The following is a 23,586-nucleotide window of genomic DNA, read 5'->3' on the forward strand; positions in this document are numbered from 1 at the left end:
AAGCATGAGCTCCATGGGGAGAGAGACACAAAAGGAGTTTGTAAAGAAAGTAATAAGAAAGGTTGGACATTAGATGGGTCCAGCATACAGAGCTGAACAACTTTGTAACTTTAGCTGAAGCAATTAAGTTGAGCTACAGAAATGCGTCTGGCTTGCTGCTGTATTATGTCTCTGTCAGGCACTTGATGTCTTCGAGGAGATTGGTCTCTTGGGGGCAGAACAGATAAAAGATCTCAGTTCACACAAGCCTCCTCTTGTGATGCTGGGATGTGGTAGGTTTGCTCCAAACATACAACTTAGGATGCAGACCCCTACCTCGGCAGCCTGTACCCCAAGTTTGAGTTTCAGGGAAGTTTGGAATCACCTTGCAGGTACTACTAACACTTTTCCTCAGCTGATGGGAGGTGGGAGTAGTGTGTAAGAAAGAAAGGAACAGCATGATTGCAAAGGCCTCTTTTTGGGTGAATAACACTCTTCTACAAAGCGATGCTGTCTTGACAGGCAGGACCATTTCACCTGATTCTGGGAAAAAGACCCATCTGCTTTCTTTCCCTTCTGACCTTTTAGTAGGTTGATGTTGCTGTCTTCTCTTTTAATAAATTGCAACAAGCTCACCCACTAAAAGAATCCATAAAACATGACTTAGTGCTGTAGCAAAACTACAAAATCCAATTACTTGGCCAGCTCCCGCAGGTTTATGTTGAAATTTCAGAATAAAAGGAGGATTCTCCAATTTCCTTAGAGAATTGCTTTTCTCTTGATGGTGTCTCTTAGCCCCTGTTTCTATTTAGTCTTCATTTTAATGACATAATTAAGTGTCTAGAATGTGTTCTCCTTTAAAACATGGTAAAATGAAATTCCCTCCTCCTGTATACAGATAAAATAGTATTACTTTGTGATCAGCTTTACAATGTTACTAACAAAATTTAATAATCACAAGGGAGTCACAGGCCATGTGGCACTTAGTTTTTAAAGTTGATGTGTAGGGTAAAAATTGTCAAAGTGACCAGTGCAAAGTCACTATATTACCCTTAACCTACATTCTGGAACCCTCTTTCGCTAAGTCCAGAATAACCAGGGAAGCAAAAAAAGATCACCAGTGAGCACCAAGTAGTTACTAGTGTTTGGGTGCCAAGGTGTTGAAAATGATCTTTAACTACCAGAGTCAAACTCCACTTGGCGAGACCTTCACTCTTTGAGCGCTGTGAGTGCATGAAGGAATGACCTGAGGATCCACCAGCATCTAGCTGCAGTGACCCTTGTGTTTGGCAGTGGATCATTGAGTGGGATGGGACTGACATTGCACACACAATTCATCTTTTTCCTTTTCTTTTTGCTGTATACAGTTCAATTTGCAGGTTGGACAAAAATGAAATATTGACTATTAGAATTTAAAATACATGTAAGTGGTTTGGGGAGCTTTACCCAGGATATTTTAAGAGACTTCAGACAAGTAAGCCATCAGCAAATAATTGGTATTTCAAATATTTCATATGAGTGCAAGTCTTTTTGGGAGAACACATACTGGAATTAGAAACAAATTAATTGCTAAGACTGAGAAAGTATATTGATATTTTAAAGCAACAAAAATTTGGCTGTCCAGCTGATCTTTGCTGAAGCAGAGCTGAGGCTTACATTGCCTATTTTGTAGAGGGTAGGATGGGACAAGTTGTGATTCTAAGGAGCCTGCTCCCTCTACTCTGCACCCCCAGCCAGTGCTCTTGGGAGAGCTGCTTGGCCCCTGGCTCCAGTGATGGCCAGCTCTCCCTGCCTGCTGGCTGCATGCCATCGGCCTCCTCTGCATTGATGAAATAACTAGGAATCTCAGGAACTGATAGCAATAAAACCTCTCGTGCTGAGAAATAACACTTTGCCTTGAGGCTGCTAGTTCTACTGGCTGATGTGATGCAAGAACTTTGAGTCATGAGAATTTTTTCCAGGCATGTGACTTTGATTACCATACACACTGGCAAGGAGGCAGACCCAGGAAAAGTGACTACAGGTGGTTTCTTCCATTTGGGGTAAATGAGATATTCTGCTCTATCTTTGATGCTCCTACTGGAAAATAAGCTCTTTGCAGTCAAAAGTATGAATGTCTATAGTTAAGTATTGAATTTTCACCTAACTTACACAGCACAGTGTCTTGAATAGTACATTTATGCACATTAAAAAAAATTAACATGTTGAAGTTATAGGCTATTAGCAGAGAAGAAAAGCCAACCATGTTCATGGGATTTTAAGTCACCACACCCTTCCTGCCATACTCACACTTGGAAACTTTCCTCCCAACAGCACTTACCCCCTTCCTGCTTTCTAAGCTACTGCCCACCCACCTCTCCCCGCCCCATCCCTCATACTTCATTAGGGTCTGTGGCTGAATCCTGGGGTCAATTTCTACCCAGTGCAATGAAGTTTCATTGAACTGAAAATATATTCAAAGGCACAGAATTACAGAATGTGATAGTTATATAGGTTTTTAAATTTCAATAAAAAGTATAACATTCTTCAAATCCCCCCTAATGTAACTTGAGATTAAAACTCAAATTTTTAGATTTTAAATATATATTTATATGTGTATATATATATATGCATATATGCATATATAATTTTTATAAATGTGCTCCTTAAACATTTTTCAAGGGGTTTAGTGAGGTGACTCACAGCCCTCCTAACCTCTTTATAATTAGTCCAGTCTCTTTACCCAAGAGCTTTTTGAGCTATTTGTTGAATTTTAGGTAAGCCAGTTCCATTTCTGGCTTACAAATCAAGCCAATCTGGCTTACAAATCTTGGTCCAACTATACTTTGTCCAGCTATAGCAAGGGGTATGTAACTGACCTCATATCAGCATGTGCCCCTGTTTTGCCACTGCCTTTGCCCTTCTCACAAGTATGATGTCCTCTTCCCTGTCCCTGATCACAGGCATCACTGTGATCCCTTCCCATTGATACAGATTTTTTTACTTGCTTTTGGTCTCCTTATCTACGCTTTGCTTCTCTTTTGCCTCATTCTTGTTGTTACAAATTATCTGGCTAAGACCTTGGCCTCATATGCTGGGCATCTGGCATCCATGTCCTGTCCTAGCTCACTGACCTCTCAGCTTTGAATCTACTCTGTTTTATGGTCTTTCTAATCCAGATTCTGGAAGATGGTCATTTGATCTACTTCATTTGATGTGGCATGAGAACATTTTGGAGGGAAAAAAAAAGATAAAATGAAAATACAGACCCACCAAATAAAGATTTGGTCTGGTTGCAAAATTCCCCAAATGGGTTCATAACGATTTGCAATTACATTAGCACTTTCCATTGTTTCACATCTTCGATTTAACACTTTGTGACTCTTCATGTGGTTGCATGCAGTTGTAGATCATATATTTTTCTTGCTGTGTAATATTTCAATGTGTGGAGATACCAAAATTGTACGCCAGCATTGCATGAAAATGTCAATTGCTCTACATTTTCACCAGTACTTGCTATTTTCTGTCTCTTGTTGTAACTTTTTTGTAGATATCATTTTTTATCTTTTATTTTGAGGCAAATATCTGGATTATATGTTTGAAGTTACTTGGAGATACGTAAAACTGGTTTCTATTTATGACCTGGTCAGTTAGCTTTTAGTGTTTCTTCTATGTACCATTTAGTCTTTCTCTTAGATTATCTCCTTTTAAAAGACAACATGCTTTATAAATCAGGAATAAAGTTACCTTAACCTAAAATTAAATCACCATGGAGACACAATAATCTAGGGATTCTTTTCAAAATCAACTCTAAAGTCTTATTCTAAATCATTAACTCTGAGATGTTAAAGATCACACGGTAGCAACATATAACTATAATTTCTACAGTGATCATTGATGTAAAGAAGTAATAGCTGACCTTAAAACAGTCTCTGTGTGTGCTCTGGTACTTTGAAACCCACTTGAACCCACTGAAAGGTATAAACTACTCAATCCTGGATATATAATGATCCTTGGTTCCATGTGTTAAATCATGGATATAAAAAGGAGAAATGTAGGCTATATATTCACTATCTTCATGTGAATATCACTTCTTTCAGAACTAATAAAGTGTGATTAAGTCATGTAAAATTAGATAACATACATGTCATCAACCATTAAATAGGATAATTTAATTATAAGTCCTAGAATTATAAATATTATTAGTTGATGTAAATTCTTTTTTTTAAGATTTATTTGTGCATATAATATTGGGGTACAGGCCAGAGGTATGGGGGTGAGAGGGTTCACCAGAGACAGAGTGGGGAACAGAACAGGTGGATGTACTGAAATACACTGCTGAGGGGAGTAGTGAGCAAGACAAGAGAGATCTGCGCCACGTGGGTCACCTCCCTGGCTGGGGATAGTACTCTTGTCTCAGTGGCTGTGGACTGCTTCATAGCGCTGCATCATAAACCCTTGTGCCACCAGGGACACCCTGGTGTTGTAAATTCTTGTTTGTTTTCCATACTAGATATATTCCACAAAGATAGAACCACACTTATCTTTTTTATTACTGTAGTCTCAGTACTAATTTAGTGCCTGATACTTTACAGTGCTTAGAAATATTTATGAGATTAAATTGGAGGGAGACAAAACATGAGTTAGAATAAGTAGTTAGGGAAAGATGACTTAGATTTTGGTAGAAAGAAAGGCAAATGGGGTTTTCTCAGAGAGCTTTCACCAGCTTTACACTAGCCTTTCCTTTTAGGTTATTATCCTTTATATTTTTTTGCTTAATATAATGTTCTCAATTCTTTGCTTTTAAAAACAATTTTTGTTTCAAGAATAAATTTTCAGCATCAGAGTAGGAAGAAACAAAAATACTGCAAGTAAGATGCTCAATAATTTACATCATACTAAAATGTAAAAGTCTCCATACAAATATTATGACACATAAAGACAGGCCAATGTCTGGAAAAGATATTTGCACATAACACACAAATATTGACTACCTAGACTAGATAAATAACTTATACAAATCAATAAAAATAGAAGAGCCACTGTCTGAAAAATAGTAAAGGATGGAAAATAGGAACACTGAACATTTAATAAACATGACAAGATGTTCAACTTTACTAGAAATTAGGAAATTGAAAAGTAGAAAAACTAGACACCATTTTACAACCATTTGATTGGAAAAGTATGATGTCTGAAAATAAGACAGGTTGACAAAAATTTGGGTAAACAGGAACTCACACACCCCACTTATGGGAAAGTAAGCTGGTCCTATGATGAGAGCAATTTGGCCACATGCAGAGATGTTTATGAGTGACATACCCTACATCCCCCAAATCTCACATTTGGGTATATTGGAGAAAATTCTGCTCTGGTGCACAGGACTACAGGGGTAATCATTGAAGTTGCTTTTTTAATACCAAAAATTGGCTGAACTGCACTTCTGAAAGTTTAAAGATCACAGCTACTTTAACAGAGAGAAACATGGGTAAACATTCAGGATTGGGGATGATAGAGCAGAACAGGATCAGGAAAGGGGGCAAATGAAGATTTAATTATAACATTTATTAAAATCCATAAAAACCTGGGATATTGAAAAATGTCAAAATTAGTTAAATGTGAGTGATAAATACATGGATATTCCTATGTTCTATTCCCATATATTTGATATATTTCATAAAACTTTCTTTTTTTAAAGATTTATTTATGCATACAAGAACTGGGGTACAGGGCAGAGGTGCAGGTGTGAGAAGATTCACCAGAGACAGAGTGGGGAGCAGAACAGGCAGACCGACTGAAATACACTGCTGAGGGGAGCAGCAGGTTAGACAGGAGAGGTCTGCTGCACCATGTGGGTTGCTCCCTAGCTGGCCAGGATTGAACTGGTGCTGTAGAGGCTGCAGATAGCTTCATAGTGCCGTGCTTAACCCCTTGCGCCAACAGGGAGGCCCCACACTTTCTCTTTTTAATGGAGTTTGTGGAAATGGTACTATGCCAATTGTAATGTTTGTCGATTGTCTAGATTTAAGAAAGTAATTTAGAGAATGTTAATAATACAGATTAAACAAAAAGGAGTGTTATGTCTAAAGCTGTCACCTGGCGAACGATACAGAAAAATGAGGAAAATATTCTGTAGTGTTCAAAATCTCTTTCCAGTTTAGTAAAGAAGTCGCTCACATTACCAATGAATGAGCGGACCTGTGACACATCGTTTTTTCACTTTTGTCTTATTTACTAACATAAGCAAACAAAAAAGCCATTTATATGTAAAATGCATCAGTTGCAGTAATAACCTGGCTACAGTAAAAAAGTTCGGCAAAAATCGATGAAGGCATTCTGAGAATCAGTTAGCTATATAAAATTTATAGTAAAGAGTATTACATATTTTATGAATCTTTGTAAATTGTGTGCTACATATCCATTATATCAGTAAGATTTATAATAATTGTGTGTGTGTATGTAATTCTTTCCAGAAGCCACATTGAAAGGTCACATTGAAAATACATAGGGAATGGAGTTGTTGGAGACAGAAAACAGTAGACTAGTAATTTATTAACCCTGGAAAATTGGGCATGATTAGGAGAGAAGGGAGAAGAGAAAAACAAAAAGCAACACGAGCAAGGAAATTTTGTTATATAGAGTAGCAGGGAGAAAGTGAGGTGAGATTTTTGAGCAGCTACCATAAGGAATTGGGAAAAGATCTTTAGACTATTTTGCTGTGGAATGCAGTATTTCCTTTGAGGGACCGCAGTAGAAATTGACATTGTTTTTACCTTTTAGATGTTTTCATTTCTTTTGATTGCATACCTGGACTGAGATGGACCATGAAGTAGCAGAGCTATATTTGTGTTACATAGCATTTTGGTAATTAGATTATTATTTGGAGTCAATCTGTGTTGATTATGAACAAATTATGTCAAAATGGCCTTCATTCCTTTTAGGAGAGGGTGGTTATAGCAGCATATCTTGAGAATAATAACAAGAGCAACAAGAATAGAACTTTTAGTACTATATTGCTTTTATATTCTTGGTAGCTGTTCCATATTCTTTACATGGATTGATTCACTTATTCATCACAACAAACTTAAGAAGCAGATACAGATAATTAATGTCACCATTTTACATGTCAGGAAACAGACTTAGAGAGTAACATGTTCCAAAGAACACAGCTAGCAAAGTCTAGTAAGGCAATCTAGCCCCGGAGGCCACACTGTTCGTGAACTACATAAGGCTACAAAACCACCAGGCGTTAGCAATAGAGTGTAAAAGTAGTCTTGTTAGTTTCCAAAGGACACTGATACCAATCTAAAGATAGCATTCTGTCAGGGCACTGGAAAACTGCCTGTATCTGCATTTTGTTGAATAATTTAATAAAAACAATTCATTAAGCATCAGGTTATTTAACAAGAATGTCACAGACTTTGCAGGAGAGACAATGACTAAAACATGACTCTACCTTTGAGGAGCTTGAAATTCAGATATTCACGATTTTTAATCCATCTCTTAAGTGAAGTCAAGAGGCAAATCAAATGTGTCCCCAAACTGGGACAGGATTTAAATGAATTCAGATTCACAAAGCTGCTAACAGTTTCCACTATTGTTCTGAAACCAGTGAGTGTCATGGGAATAAAGTTCTGTGTGGTTCTCAAAACTCAGTGCACAAATACAAGACTGATGGAAATGTACTTTTATAGCAGTTCTATATATACGATATCTAGAGGTTTTAGGATTAATGTCAGGACTGATGTGCTGTTAAATTTTGTGATGTGCTCTTAGGTGGTAGTAATAGAAATAACATGTCTAGAGCAAGAGCTTTTCTTCCTTGGGAGCTCTGCAATGCTCAGCCATCTTGGCAGATCTCTCCTTCCTCAGGCTACAGAGCATTTTGAGAGGCACACTGAAATTTTGTGACTGGGACACACAGTAAGGAATGACTAAAGCAAATCATATGAAGAATGGTTAGAGAAATTGGGAATGCTTAACCTGGATGAGGACCACTCAGGATATATGGGGTTGTCTTATGGAAGAAGGCTCTAACTTCTGACCTACTCCCAGAGGTAAAAAACCAACACAAAGCTAATTCTGTGTGTTGCGCTATTAAATGGAAAAACGGACTGGCCTTCTGTGGGCCAGGGAGAGGGCTCCAAGGCAGGGTGTGGAGAGGAAAATGACTTGGGGTGAGCTGTTGAACTGCATCATGTTGAGAGAATCTTTCAAAATTAAAATCCTAGAATTTACAGTGACAGAACAAAATGATTGCCTAACACATATGAGATTTAGAACGTCCATGCACAGGAATATTAGACTTCCTCCAAATATGTGAAAATTAATACAATTAAAATAGGAGCAGCAATTATCTTTATATTCCTTTTAGAAGAAAAAGCAGTAGTGACATTTAAGCCATGCTTGAACAGAGGAGAAATTAGCGACATAGGCAATTGTTTTGGTGCACAGAGAGCCTTTGAACTCTGGACCTAAGCCCCAGGGAATCTACTGTGCTGTTTTGATATAAAGAAATGAGCAAAGAAGGTTTATGCTGGATGCAACTTTAAATCCTTCAGCAGTGCCCAGCAGCCATAAAAAAAGCAAACAGAAGTCAGCAAATCCTTTCCAAAGGTGATGAAGAGAAACAGAAGAAATTATCTCTCCCCAAGATAAATGTTCCATCCCTGCACTGCAGATGGGGCCACAAACTTCCTCTGCAAAGAACATTCAGCCTTGGGAAAAGGAAGAGCAGGCAGCCAGAGTGAGGGCAGGCAACCAGGCACATAGCTCTTCAGGCGATTTGCACCAACCAAGTTAATATAATAACCAAGTTAATATAATTGGTCACCTAGAGATAGAGTATTTAACAAGGATCCCACTAAGGCCAGAAGAGGCTGGAGGATGCCAGTGGAAAGGAGTCACTAGGCTCCTTGGATGTAGGAGACAAAAGCAATCAAGACAGAAATCCAGGGCCTCCCTGGTGGCGCAGCGGTTGAGCACTGGGTTGCGAAGCTGCCCGCAGCCTCTGTAGCGCTGGTTCGATCCCCGGCTGCTCCCAGGCCACAGGAGAAGGGTCCCACATGGCGCGCAGACCTCTCCTGCCGCCCGCTGCTCCCCTCAGCAGTGTACTTCGTCACTCTGCCTGTTCTGCTCTCCCCTCTGGCTCTGGTGAATTCTTTCACCGTCCCACGCTTCTGACTGTACCCAGTGCTTGTATAAATAAATAAATAAATAAATCTTAAAAAAAAAAAAAAAAAAAAGAAATCCAAACTGAGCCCAGTGGACAGTCTAGAAGAGTCAAGAGGAACAGACCTTTGTTTAGCCGCTGAAAGCCCCCAGATAAAATCCCAACCACACCACCAATTTATTAAAAGTTATTTCTTCTCTACTAGCCAACAGGCTTCCACTAATCTCAAGCATTCTTTCTGACTTATTTCATTAACGTTTCCTTCTTTCTCTGGAGTGGTCAGAGCCCCAGGAAATCTCTCTCTCCTTCTCCTTCCCCTCCCCCCCACAACCAGTGAGGCGTTGAATGAGAGCCAGCATGTTGTCTGTATAAAGAGAAATTGCAAAACCACAAATTGCAGAAAATGCTTACTGCCAAAAATCGAAAGGAACACACAATATCACCATGGCTCTTAAAAGGCAATTGCGCATTTTACAGGCCTCTGGATAATTCAGGTTTGTTTGGTGACTTTCTCACCCATACCACCCAGAAGACAATTCTCTTCCACCAGAGGCAGTGGTCCTGAAGAATATGAGTGGTTAAAAAGAAACAAAGATGTGGGTGCAAGTCTTTCCAGCAGCCTGACTTGGCCCAATACGGCTCTATTTTCTTCTATTGTGTAGTATTTATTTTAAGGCCCACAGTTTGCCCCCAGAGTCCCATGGACTCCAACCAAAACAGAGAGCCTCCAAGAATCTAATATGAATCCCTTAAAAACACACGGCATTTTTAGATGGTAAAATTTTCCCCAAACATTATCTTAGGTGAGTATCACAACCACCCTTTGAAGGAGGCAGGAAAAATATCTGCCCTATCTCTCACCCTATTAGGGTGAGGATACCAAAAATAAGGATACTAGAAACTGAAAGAGTGATCTGGGACTCAGCATGAGGCTTCAGGCTTTCACTCTGAGTTCCTGCCCTTACCGGCCTGGCCCTCTTTCTCTGAGAGGCACCTCTTCCCGACTTGGCTAAGGATGTCCTTCATTGGTGGGGCTAGGGTTTTATGAATCCCATACCCAGTTCCAGGTGCTTTACTTGGAAAGCCTCCTGCCATTCACTATAGGTGGAAGGAAGTCTTGTCCCAGTGGAGTGCTGATTAGGTTGATTGTATCGGTTGTAGAAAACAATGCCTCTGAGGACATCACGCCAACTCCGGAGGGGCTGATGGAGTCTGGCTGCCCAAGTGAACCATGTTACAATTGCCTGGCAACTTGAATAATGTGTTTCCATGACTCATGAGTCAGACCAGCTTTGAGTCTGTTGCTCAAAGATGAATCGGAGAGGTGTGTAGCTTCAATTTGCTTAAAATTCTCATGCAAGTTTGCCTATCTGAATATTTACTAATAAAATAGGTTACCAAGCATTTTGTATGTCCTTGAGAAAAAAAAGTGAAAATAAAGTCATCACAAATTGACCTCTGCATCTGAAAAAGTAAAAGGGGCCTTTAACTGAAACTTTAATAAAGAGATCTGGAGGTAATAGTCACCTACGTGTTTATAGTTGAATATTTGCATACAATGACAACATACTGCCTTAAAATTGCCCTTCAGCTAAATTTCACTATGAACATACATCAAGTGTCTTTAGCATTTACCATCAAATCATTTAATAGCAGTGCTAAGCCTAAATAGACAGAAATAGTGTGATAAAGAGCTACCAAATATGAATATGTAGGAAACCAAACACAGGAGGTTCCCCCTGAATAATTTCTGTGTTCAAAAGGAAGAATGCAGTCAAAAGTTAACACTTGTACAATTAAACTACTTAGGATGGCATATAAAAAGGGAAATGCTTATAAAGTCTAACATGACTATTGGTAAAAGCTGCTTAAAATATTCATAGCATGCAGGTGTCTTGATAATGCAATAAAGACCAACACAATATGGTAGAGATTGACATTTTTTTAAAATTCCAGTGAATGCATAATACTTTGACATAAAATTTAAATGGTTTCGAGGGTAAAGATCTCTTGTGCTAATGTTGGACTATTTGGGGAATAGCAGTGCCATCAATTTATTCTAGAGAGCAAACCAAATCATTACCCGGGGAAATCAGTTAAAAATGAAGACTTTCTTGGGCCTCCCCTGGTGGCGCAGCGGTTGAGCGCTGGGTTGCGAGGCTGCCCGCAGCCTTTGCAGCGCCAGTTCGATCCCAGGCCACCGGCGAGGGTCCCACACACACACACACAAAAAGAAAAAATGAAGACTTTCTTGCAGGTTAGCTAAATACATAGTTTTCTCAGGAAATGAATGACTCAAAAGGAATTTATTGGGACATGTATAATATATATAATTCAAGTGAGACCTTTAGATCCTCATGGGTCTAAGAATGTCTAATGAGATGTTTTAGTGACTGCTGAGATGTATCCTCCATTGGGAATTCTGTTTGAATCAGGAGCTGGGATTTAATGTACACTACTAAGTTTACCTGGTTCAACTTTGTACCATATCTCTAGTGACAAGTAACTTGCTACCTTTTTGCTCTGTTTGAATAGCTGGAATCTTTATCTTGAATCCACAATCTACCTCCTGCTTTTTGTACTCAGATATAATCAATTTTTTCCAGAGACATGATGAATATTCATATTATTTTTGGTTAAAATCATTATAAACATTTTATTAAAAAATTTGCATCCTAATTCCCAAAAGCAAAACTCTAAAACACTCATAACTTCCATTTTGAAGCTGGTATGACTATTTGATTGTTTAGACTAGAGGGAGCTTGTAGTTTGGGTATGGACCCTGGGAGTACCAAAGTAAAGAAACGTAGCACACAGGAGATTCCTTCTAGAAAGAACACTGGTTTACAGAGTGGCTGTAATACAGTGCTCACAGGAAGGAATTATTAAGAACTCCTATGCTATTAAATGTGAAACCACCTGTGACTGTGAGAAACAACTGTGAAGAGAGGAATAAATTAGCCATTTGAGAGAACCTGGATATTCAAATGTTTGGTGTCATGCGGTGGTCAAAATATCGAACAGAACATTGCCTTAATATTTTCCTTGTCACATTTTTTTCTAGCTCTCTCGATACAATATCTTTGCAGTCATAATCACATTCAATCTGCTTCCCAAATTGTTTGTAGAACACTCCATGGTACTATTCAAATTCATAGTATGAAATGTTAGATTCAAGCTGTGGTTGCATTTGTTGAGCCAGACTTTAAGAATGCAGCCGTGTGAGATGGGAGCCTTAAAGATTAGGAGGACTTAGGAATTATAGCTGAGAAATAGATACCATTTCAAGAATGAAATGTACTTACATTTTGCTGCAAGTGAAATGCTTGTCTTTAAAGGGTAGTCTCTGAAACAGAGAGGGGGGGGGAAAGTATGTTAAAAACAACACTGTACAGTAACTGAATCAAAATGAAAAGGGCATTGAATTGTCTTTGAAGGTGCAGGCACTGACTGATAAAATGAGAAGCCTAGAGATGAAAAAATAAAACTTACTGGGAGATTTCCTGGAGGTATAGAGAACTGTAGCTCACAAGGAAAACACTTCTTCAAATGCTGTATCTCATTGCGTGCTCAGCTCCCTGTCCCTGAGCAGCCCAGAACTTCAAAACCACCTGGTTCTCACTTTGTCTCCCAGTCTGATCATGGCTAGAGGAAATTTGAGTCTAGTTTTCTATGTCACTGACTTAGACTTGTCCTTTTTGGACTTCTGGTTCATATTGACATTGTACCTTGTTCTTGTAGGTCCAGTCCTGACACATTGTTCCATTAAACTCCTAAAAATTATGATTTTCTCAATTCATGCTTATTGGGATGAGTGGATAGTTTTCTTTTCCAAGAAATAAAAAGCTTTTCTGGGGGTGGTGGTGGGGCTTGGAACCAAGGCCAGGTTTCTCTTTATTCAAGATGGCAGTGAAAGGGAGAGAACAATTACTCTGCCTGTGCTTGCAAGGTGTTTGCCAATTGTGCGGGCAGGCAATTTCTTTAGTGTGGCAGCCCACCAGACAATAAAGCTTGCTTCCAAATCCATTTTATTTTTTTTAGGTAGGAGTGGGGAGTTCTATTGAGGTTATATCCAAAGGAGTACTTTTCAGAATAGAAGTTTTAATTGGGGATGCCGGGTAAATCCCCATGGTTGATATGAGTTATTTGCATTTTGAGAGTTCAGTGGTTCCAGATCATCTCTAACACTAAGTCATGGTCTTACGCTAAGTCACAGAGCTACAGAAAGATCTTGCCATATCACCCACTTCGGCCTGGATGAGTCAGATTAGTCACTTCAGTGAACAATATTTTTGTATCCTCTGCCACTTTTAGTAATAGCATGACTTTGGCAGGTCGATTCAATATTCTGGGATTGGTAGAAATAAAAATGATGACTATTTTAAAGCACTGTTATAAGGATTAAATAAGATAATCTAAAAGAATGACACAAATTTGGCTTATGTGTGGGGACTTGATAAATTGTACCTAGTGTTGTTACTGTTAGTGCTATTATTATTATCACGAGACCAATTAGGGAAATCAAAAAGATAAAGTAAGTCCATGAAATTGAAGTTCTGAGAGAATACTGTTTGGGTAAGATGGCTCTACTTTGGGGAGTCAAAGTTGTACCATTGTCTCAAATTCCTCTCTCAGATTGCCTTCCTCCAAGTTTTATGCCTCTAATGGATCAACATTCACATTGGAAAATTCCTCAATGTTCCAGTAAGTCATCTAACTCCTCATTTACTGTCCCTGGAGATGGTTGAGGACTATAATTACAGACTGACAAATTAAGGTATTGAACTGTTGGGCCCACAAAGAAGTTCCTCTTTCAGAGATCTTTACACCAGATTAGGCACTCCACGCATTTTTATTGAGCTGAAATTTTTAGATGGATCCCATAGTGTGACTCAGCAGGATAGCACATGTCACTGACTGGAAGAAATTAGGACACTTCTCTGACCACTGTTTGATATACATTTCCCTCAGCTTTCAACTCTCCCCTCCATACACACAAAAAACTGTTCTGCAAATTCCTGAGATGTGTACCTTCAGTTCCTTTGATGAACTTGTTGCTAGGAAACAAATTTAGAATGCTCTCATCCACTGAGCAAAGTTTTTCCTACTGCCTCAGATAGCAGGTTTTTCTTTGCCAAAAAGCGTTAACAAAGAAAATTGTTACTTTACGCATTCATTGGACACGAACTCTTCATTTGGGCAACGATATCACAGCACTAGCATTGATCACTTTGAAAACTATTGAGTTGGTCCGCTAGCGCTGCGGTGCCCCGAGGCAGCGTGTGGCGGGCTCTGGCCAGGAGACTCCCGGACCCCCGGCAGCTGCCTCCGTCCTCTGTGCTGGACCCCATCGCCCCCCAGCGCCGCTCCCTAGCCCTGGCGCGTCTGTGAGAGCAGCGACAATGGACGAATCTCTGGTGAGCTGCCGGCCCTGAGATGAGAAATGTTCCCTCAGAAGGGACGGTGTCATTTGAAGACGTGGCTGTGAACTTCACCTGGGAGGAGCGGCAGTGCCTGAGTGAAGCTCAGAGGACCCTGTACCGGGATGTGATGCTGGAGACCTGCAGTCACCTGGTGTCCCTAGGGCATTGTGTTCCCGATCCTGAGGAGAGCATCAGGTCGGAGCAGGGAGTACAGCCGTGGTCTGTGGACGATCCCCCAAGCCGGGACCTCTCAGGTCACAACCTCAGGAGATTGTTTAAGTGTGATATGAAACCACTGCCATCCATGGAGGGCCTGGAAAGATCTTAGAATATTGTCATATGTCCTTGGGCAGCTTCTAGGAGCAAGGAAGGCAAACAGAGTGTATACTAATGGGAGAAGAGACGGTGGTACTAGAAGACACGAGCTAAGAAATATCTGGAGGATATGGAGAGATAAATCACTGCACCTTCCAAGATGATTCTGAACAACCACACAAACTATTCTTTAATGCCCAGAAATGTATGGCTTCTTCTACTTAATCCATTTCTTCTATACAATGTGAAGAAAACAAGTGCAAAGGATAGACTAAGATCATGGACTACAGGTGCTTTGCTGGTTTCTAAATTCCTGCTATGAGTGAGACCATCCAGTGTTTTTCATCTTCTTTCTGGCTTATTTTGCTGAGCATGATCCCTTCCAGCTCCATCCATGTTGCTGCAAATGGCATGTGTTTATCTTTTTTGAATGCTGAGTGATATTCCATGGTGTATATGGACCACATCTTCTTGATCCAGTCATCTATTTTTGGGCATTTGGGTTGTTTCCAAAGCTTAGCTATTGTAAACAGTGCTGCTATAAACATAGGGGTGCAGGTGCCCTTTAGAATTAATGTATCTGTGTCCTTTGGGTAAATACCTAGGAGTGGAATTGCTGGATCCTATGGAAGCTCTATGTTTAGTAGGTCCGGAAATCTCCACACAGCTCTCCATAGTGGCTGGACCAGTTTGCACTCCCACCAGCAGTGCAGGAGATTTCCTTTTTTTCCACACCCTCGCCAACATTTGTTGTTGCTAGTTTTTTTAATATGTGCCATTCTCACTGGTGTAAGATGGTATCTCATGGTAGTTTTGATTTACATTTCCCTGATTGCAAGTGATACTGAACATTTTTTCATATGCCTGTTGGCCATTTGCATTTCCTCTTTGGAGAAGTTCCTTTTTATCTATTCTGCCCATTTTGTGACTGGATTATTTACTTTGTTTTTTTGAGTCTCTTCAGCTCGCTAAGAGCATTCATTATTCTATGAGGACATCAGAAGTCTGCATACTTAAATCTCTAGAAACTTCTAAATATTGATTTTACACACGATCATCACCAAAGAAATCTTTCAGGATCAGTACAATCCTGATTACTTTCTGAACTGTGTAGGTTTTTCTTCTGATTCATCAATGAAAAATACTTTAGACTTGAAAAATCCCCATACTTTGCCCCCTCTTGTCACCGATGAAGACATGGAGGTGCTGCTGAAAGCCATCTTCCCTCAGCGCCCAGGGGCCCTAGGAGGAGACAGTGATGATCACTGAGGGAAGGGAAGGGCAGCCGTAGTCTCTTCTGACTTGCTGGAGGAGCAGCTGTCAGTAGTTCTCCTGAAGCCTCCTAATAAAGGTTAAAGGCTCCATTTAACTAAGCCCCTGGCAGGGCCTCCAGGATGGCCTAGGGGTTAGTCTCAGCGCTCTCACCGCTGCGGCCTGAGGAGCTACCCACAAGGAGCGTAGGCATTAGCCCCCAGAAGGGGGCATGGAGCTAGAGGGCATGTGGTGCAGCAGAAGGTCTCTTCTCTCTGTGCCTGCTGCTCAGCTATGCTCTGTGCTTCAGATGGCGCCCCCTCCTCCCCGGCCCCGCCCCTCCTGCCCCGCCCCTCCGCCCCGGCCCGGCCCCGCCCCCGCCCTTCCACTTGTCCTTGAGTCTTAACATCATTAATGAACTGTTTGCTAAATATTTGAGTTCTTGGTATATGCAGGATACTGGCCAAGCCCTAATAATGCATTCAGTGCCCTTATATTGTCTGGTTAACGACACAGTAGAGAGAGTTTGGAGGGATTACATGATGGCATAATGCAAAGTTACAGCAGTGGTCAGTGAGGTGGGAAGGTGGTCTTTGGTGAGTTGATCTAGACAGAAATCAGGGCAGTCTAATTGGAAGTATGGGGATAATAGTGGGAGAAATATTCATATCTAACAATAATAACAACAGCTAACTGTTGGTTCTTAATGCATTAGGAACTGTCCTAAGTGCTTTTACATGCATTGATTTGTTTATTACTCATAACACCCCAATGGAGGTACCACTCTTCCCCAGGGTAAGAGTTAAGAAGGCAAATGGGGGGTGTGGAGCACACCAGGCAAAGGGACAGCATTAGAGGGCTGGAGGAACTAGCTCTTTGAGAGGTCCAGAGACAAAACCACCACTTGCCTTGTTTTGCACACACATGGTTTTCGCACACATCAACAGTCTATTTTTTTTTTAAAGAGGCATGTATTTTATTTGTTTGTTTTGTTTATTTATACATGCACTGGGTACAGTCAGAAGCATGGGAGGGTGAGAGAATTCACCAGAGCCAGAGCGGGGAGCAGAGCAGGCAGAAGGACCGAAGTACACTGCTGAGGGGAGCAGCGGGCAGCAGGAGAGGTCTGCGCGCCATGCGGGACCCTCCTCTGGTGGCCAGGGAGCAGCCGGGGATTGAACCGGTGCCACAGAGGCTGCGGGCAGCTTCGCAACCCAGCACTCAACCGCTGCGCCACCGGGGAGGCCCCAACAGTCTATTCTTGTACTTTGTAGTATTTCAGGATTCATGGATGGGCTCTCTTGATATCACGAGTAGATTGTTATACTTACAGAAGCCTTGCTCTGCTCCTCCCTCAGGGAGATGCTGGGCACTTGGCTCTCTGCCTGCAAGACCAGGTGTTTCCATTCTGCTGTCATGGTAGCTAGGTCCATGGAATGGACTCGGAATACTGCCTTTGGTCTACTTGCTAGGAATTCAGTATCCTAAATTGCCATATCACTGGAATCTGTGAATTGAGGATTCTAGAGCAGCAGATCTCTAGGGGAAAGTGTGCAACCAGAGCATTCTCTGCCCCACCCATCTTGACTTCTAATCCTTGTTCCTGTGGCTTATCCCATCTACGTAGGATCTATACCCTACAATTGACACTCATTTAAAAAATAGGCTACTTAGTAATTTCTGAGTGTTTTATGGTGATTGAAATATCTGGTTTGAATTGTCAGCTATTGAAATTTTTTATGATATACAAATGTTGTATCAGGACAAGTATAACTTCATATAGTGTAAAATAGAGTCAAATCTCGTATAGTTCTATTTCTTTCAATAATGCTACCAGCTAATTCCTGTATATCTAATATTACAAATTTTGAGATGAAGTAAACTGAACTTTCTTAGTCTGAATATTGAATGAATTTTTCTTTACGTTAATTTTATTTTTTTAATGCTGTGATAGGAATACTTGTTTTCTATTCCACACATTGCCAGAACTAGTGACCAATAGTCTTTTAAATTACTTGGGAAATTAATTTAAAAATGAACCAATGCAGGTTTTATTTTTTTTTAAAGATTTATTTATTTATGGATACAAGATCTGGGGTGTAGGCCAGAGGTGAGGGGGGTGAGAGGACTCACCAGAGACAGAGTGGGGAGCAGAACAGGCAGATCTACTGAAATACACTGCTGAGGGGAGCAGCAGGTGAGACAGGAGAGGTCTGCTGCACCTCCCTGGCTGGGGATTGGACTCTTGCTGCAGTAGCTGCAGACAGCTTCACAATGCTGACGCTTAACCCCTTGTGCCACCAGGGAGGCCCCCAAAGCAGGTTTTATATAAGGAAGAATATGTAAATTATCAGGTAATATTTTGTGGATTGTGGATCTTCTGTTCACTTTTTTATTTTATTGAGGTAACACTGGTTTAAAAAGTTTCTGTGTTTTAAAGGTAAAGGGTCTCCTTTGGGTGTTGTTGCTACACCATGCCCACCACCAGAGCACCCAAAGTCCTCCCCCATAGTCCACTGTGCTCCTTGTCCACTTTGTCCTCACCCCTTTACCCTCCCTCCCTAGTAGCCTCAGCTCTACACTCAGATTTCTAGGGTTTGTATTAGTTTGGTTTTATCTGACCTTTGTTTTAACAGTTTGTCTATATTCCATATGTGACATCATCCAGTATTTGCCTTTCCCCTTATTTTACTTAGCATAATCCTCTCCAGTTCCATCTATGTTGTCAAAAATAATAAGGTTTTATGTTTTTTTAATAGCTGAGTAGTATTCCATTGTGTATATAGACTACCTCTTCCTGATCCTCCCACCCTCCATGTGCTGCAGACACAGGGGTCTGCTCTTGAGAGTTTGAGGCCCTCTATCCATGACTGCGCTCTGGAGATAGGCGATGGTACCGAGGGGGTGAGGAGTTCAAGTGTTGTTTCTTCTACTAACCTCTAGTGCGACTTTTAGACAGTTATCTAACCTTGTGTTTTTTGCTTATGTATGTGGACATACATGCATATATACATACATACACCATACATAAACTTTTATGTATCTCAATACCTTTTTATACAAAATGGAAATAAGTAGCACCTACAACTTGTCTAAGATGTTAGATTAATATCTTAGGAGGGGAATAATGCCTATAACATAGTGACAGAGACTTTGCCCATTTTTCAGTGCTTAAACTGTGATGATTATGATTGTTTTTATTAAGTCCAAATTGAAAAATTACTGTTCAAAGTAATTTTTTGGTTAAAATGTTCCTTAAGTGGTTATAAATCATGCCACCTCTAATCTCTCTTACCTCTGACTTTGGGTCTTGATTGATCTAAAGTGGGCTGGTCTTAAAAAAGGTCACAGATCATTTTTCCATGATCGTTAATAGTTTTGCATATATATATATATATATTTCCCTGCTGGTATTTATGAACATTTCCAATTGGATTGCTTATGTTATTGGAATCTCTTTTTTAAAAAATTTATTTTATTTATTTATACAAGCACTGAGTACAGTCAGAGCGCGGGAGGGTGAGAGAATTCACCAGAGCCAGAGCAGAACAGGCAGACGGACAAAGTACTCTGCTGAGGGGAGCAGCGGGCGGCAGGAGAGGTCTGCACACCATGTGGGACCCTCGCCCGGTGGCTGGGGATTGAACTGGCGCTGCAGAGGCTGTGGGCAGCTTCATAACCCAGCTCTCAACCACTGCGCCACCAGGGAGACCCTGGAATCTGTCTTTTGTCCTCTGTGCCTTTGCTGAGAGAGACCTCAGCAAACTGTTCCATGATCTTGCCATATTTATTTATAGATGGCTTTTGTTTTGATTTCCTTTTTGGATTTTTAATGGTTAAATTTTTACAATCTTCATTATAGAAAATTTGTAAAATACAAAGAACACCAACATGAGGTAAAAGAGTTGACAACCTCACAGATTTATTTTGAAGCGCATAATGAAGTGAATAAGTCTTGCCTGATATTCCAGTCCCATTTTCCACAGGTAATTGCTGTCAATAGTGTGTGAGGATAACATGGTTTTCCTGAAAATGCTATGGAAGCGTACATATAAACACAAACCTTTACAGAAGTACACATATATCATTAACATTTTTTCAATAAAAGAAGTCATGCTGTATAATGCTCTATAATATGTATTCTCTTAATATTTTTGTGAATATACATGCCAAGCTGGTATATAGAGAATTCATTTTTTTTAGAATTCATTTTTTTTAAAAGATTTATTTATTTATACAAGCACTGGGGTTCAGGCCAGAGGTGCGGAAGGGTGAGAGAATTCACCAGAGACAGAGCAGGGAGCAGAACAGGCAGAGGACTGAAGTACACTGCTGAGGGGAGCAGCGGGTGAGACAGGAGAGGTCTGCTGCGCCATGTGGGAATCTCCCTGGCCTGCGGGTGTTGAACCAGTGCTGCAGAGGCCGAGGACTGCTTCACAGCACTGCGCTCAACTCGCTGCGCCACCAGGGAGGCCCTAGAATTCATTTTTTTTAAGTGGGTAACTAAAAATCCATTTATGGACATGTCCTAATTTATTTAACCAGTCCCATACTGTGAACATTTAGGTTTCTTGTGACATCTTTTCATTACAATGCGCTAACAATGAGAAAACACTTTGAACATTTGTTTTCAGGTTCACGCTCTGATATTGCAGGGTAGTTCTTAGAATTGTGAGTACTTTACGATAGAGTACATGCAGTTTCATATTAGATGAAGAGCCAAATTGCTTCTCAAGAAGGCTGAACCTATTCACATTCCACCAACAATACAAGCTCCACATATATCTTCCACTTTGTACTGAGAATTTCTATTTGAGTTTTTCTTCTCCACATAATTCTTCCATCTGAGTTTCAAGATATTTAATTCCATTTCGGCAATGTTTTTGAATTCTAAGAACTCTTTCTTAGATTATTCCTTTGTATTAACTTCTCTAGTCTCCCCAGGAATTTACATTATTTTCAAGTTCTTTTTAGTTCTTTCTTTAAAGATATCTCACAGAGAGCCACCTGTTCTGGTTACGTTGTTTCTTTCGTTCTTAAAATTGCCGTGCCGCCTTTAATGTTCTGTACATTTTTTTCTTTCCACTACTACTTGTCTGTACACATCCAAAACGCCTGACCCATAGTGAACAGGGCTTCTCAGCACATATGCAGGTAGGCTGTTAGGTCTCTAAGTAGCAGTGGGATTGCAAGTGGTAAGCGGTAAAAGAATCTTTTCCTGGTGAGTAGGCTGGTAGGTTAGGACCCATCAACAGAGTAATATGGGGGAGATCTCCATGTTCTCAGGATCCCCTGGCAAATGCAGCGTATAAGTATTCTCTTCAAATTATTTGCACTTGATATATTATTTAGTCATGGTCTCATAAAAACAAAACACAAAGCAATAGCAATAAATCCAAAACTACTCCCAAAACAATAAAGAAATTTCTATGCTGAAGCAAGTTGACATGCTAGGCCAAGGTGGACTCTCATCTTTAGGATAAGGACATGAAGAAATTGGCATGAGCAAGGCAATGTCAATGATGTCAGAGAGCATGTCAATGATGTTCTGAATTGTATTCTATCTTGGATGTGGAGATATTTAGGCAAAACAATTTCGTTGTGCACACCATTTAAATAAGATGTTAATGATAGCAATACAAAAGATGGTCCTTTTTGTTCAATTATATATGTATTTATCAATATCTAAATTTCTCAGATATTCAAAATGTACTGTTAGTAATATCATATAAAACGACATAAACATGGTGGTGATTTTATCACCAGGTGTTTGTTGTCTGTCTCTTTTTTTTTTTTAAAGATTTATTTATTTATACAAGCACTGGGTATAGTCAGAAGTGCAGGAGGGTGAGAGAATTCACCAGAGTCAGAGCAGAGAGCAGAGCAGGCAGGCTGACGAAGTACACTGCCGAGGGGAGTAGCGGCATGGTAGGAGAGGTCTGCGCGCCATGTGGGACCCTCATCCGGCAGCCGGGGATTGAACCGGCGCTTCAGAGGCTACAGGCAGCTTCGCAACCCAGCGCTCAACTGCTGCACCACTGGGGAGGCCCTGTAGTCTATCTCTTGCACCAGAGATCTAAGAGAAAGTGATTCCACAATTATAGTAATGTAGTAATATTAGGATAGAGCTGGACCTTGGGCATTATCGGAGCAAAACAAGTTCTTGCTAAATCCAAATAAGAAGGATATATCCAAAGAAGGGTGATAATGGGTTTGTGAATAAAAGATTTTAGATGTTCAAGCAAATTTGGGAAATGATAAATTCAAGATCGGTAAAGAGTTGTTTCTGCTGTAATCTTTTCCAGAGTGCTTAATATTCTAACATTTATTATATCAATAAATTCCCCACCCCCAACTCTATTTAGACTATTGCTGTATACTTTGCCTTTAACTTATATAATGTGGTTGAATTTAGAACTCTGCTAATTCCTTTGTACCACTAAAGAGTGCAACCCAGAGAAGATGGTCTTGTAACATTCCAAATTTATGTGAGAGAGCCCTTCTTACCAAGCATCTTGAGGGACACATCCTGAGAACAATGGCCTAGGCAACCCAGGGGTGCTCTGCCAGAGACACACATAGGGCTGAGCCTTCAAGATGAATAGGCAGGAGCTACAAGAAGGTGGCCAAGGGAGCTAGCAGCAGAAGAAAAACCTGTGCAAAGACACAGACAGGTGTGAACCCAGGTACCAACACACAGCAGAAAAGTGGACCCACAAATTCCACATAAAAAGTGACCAGACAGGGATAGACATAAGCAAGAGGTGTCAGCCCAGTCCACCCAGGTAAAGGGCTGAATATGACCCTGAAAGTCAAGAAGGGTTTTTCTATTCGAAACTAGAGGATAAGTATGAATGGGTTTGCTAGTCAAACACATCACCCTGGCAGTAGCGAGGTGAGCCTGGAGAAGGAAGAGTAGACAGAAGGGGTCTTTGAACTAACTCAGATGTTGTGTTGAGTGAGAGAAGAAAGGAGGGATGGGCAGGGGAAAGGAGAGAATGAGAAGGGGTGGATGAAGTGTGGCCAAGTAGATGTGAGCAGGTGGGGAATAAGGGGTGAGGTGAAGAAGGGGTTAGATGAACTGGGGAGACTGGGTGGGTGATCTAGTCATTTAGTGTGTTGGAAAGTTTGGAGGGAAGAGTATGTTTGAATTGAATGTAAGGACTTCATAGGAGATAGAATTCGGGTGAGAAGGGTTGAAGACCTGAGTCAAAACTGTAGCCAAATATTTCTAGACATGTTGACTGTGAAGTGCTGCTGGAACTTGTAATTGTTAAGCTCCTAGCTGGTAAATCTAGGATAACTGCAGTGCGGGGGACCTGGAGGTCATGTAATTATTCCTCAGGAAACAAGCTCCTCTAGAAGTTCTATACTCCAAGCCCCTCAATTGACAGAAACAAGTATGAATTATTTTTAAACAAACACAGCATGGTGAAAAAGTTATTTTCAACACTAACTGACTAGCCTCTC

At 40.5% G+C, this 23,586-nt stretch overlaps 1 protein-coding gene across 1 annotated transcript in view; it reads right to left on the reverse strand.

The window, feature by feature from the left end:
• Positions 1 to 23,586, reverse strand: part of ANKFN1 (ankyrin repeat and fibronectin type III domain containing 1) — a gene marked incomplete at its 3' end in the record, with an annotated part of 361,393 nt that overhangs the window by 211,993 nt on the left and 125,814 nt on the right. The window contains exon 2 of the mRNA XM_084238232.1: positions 12,433 to 12,473. The remainder of the gene's footprint in view (positions 1 to 12,432; positions 12,474 to 23,586) is intronic.

This window comes from Talpa europaea (genome assembly GCF_964194135.1).
Source record: "Talpa europaea genome assembly, chromosome: 7".
Classification (NCBI taxonomy): domain Eukaryota; kingdom Metazoa; phylum Chordata; class Mammalia; order Eulipotyphla; family Talpidae; genus Talpa; species Talpa europaea.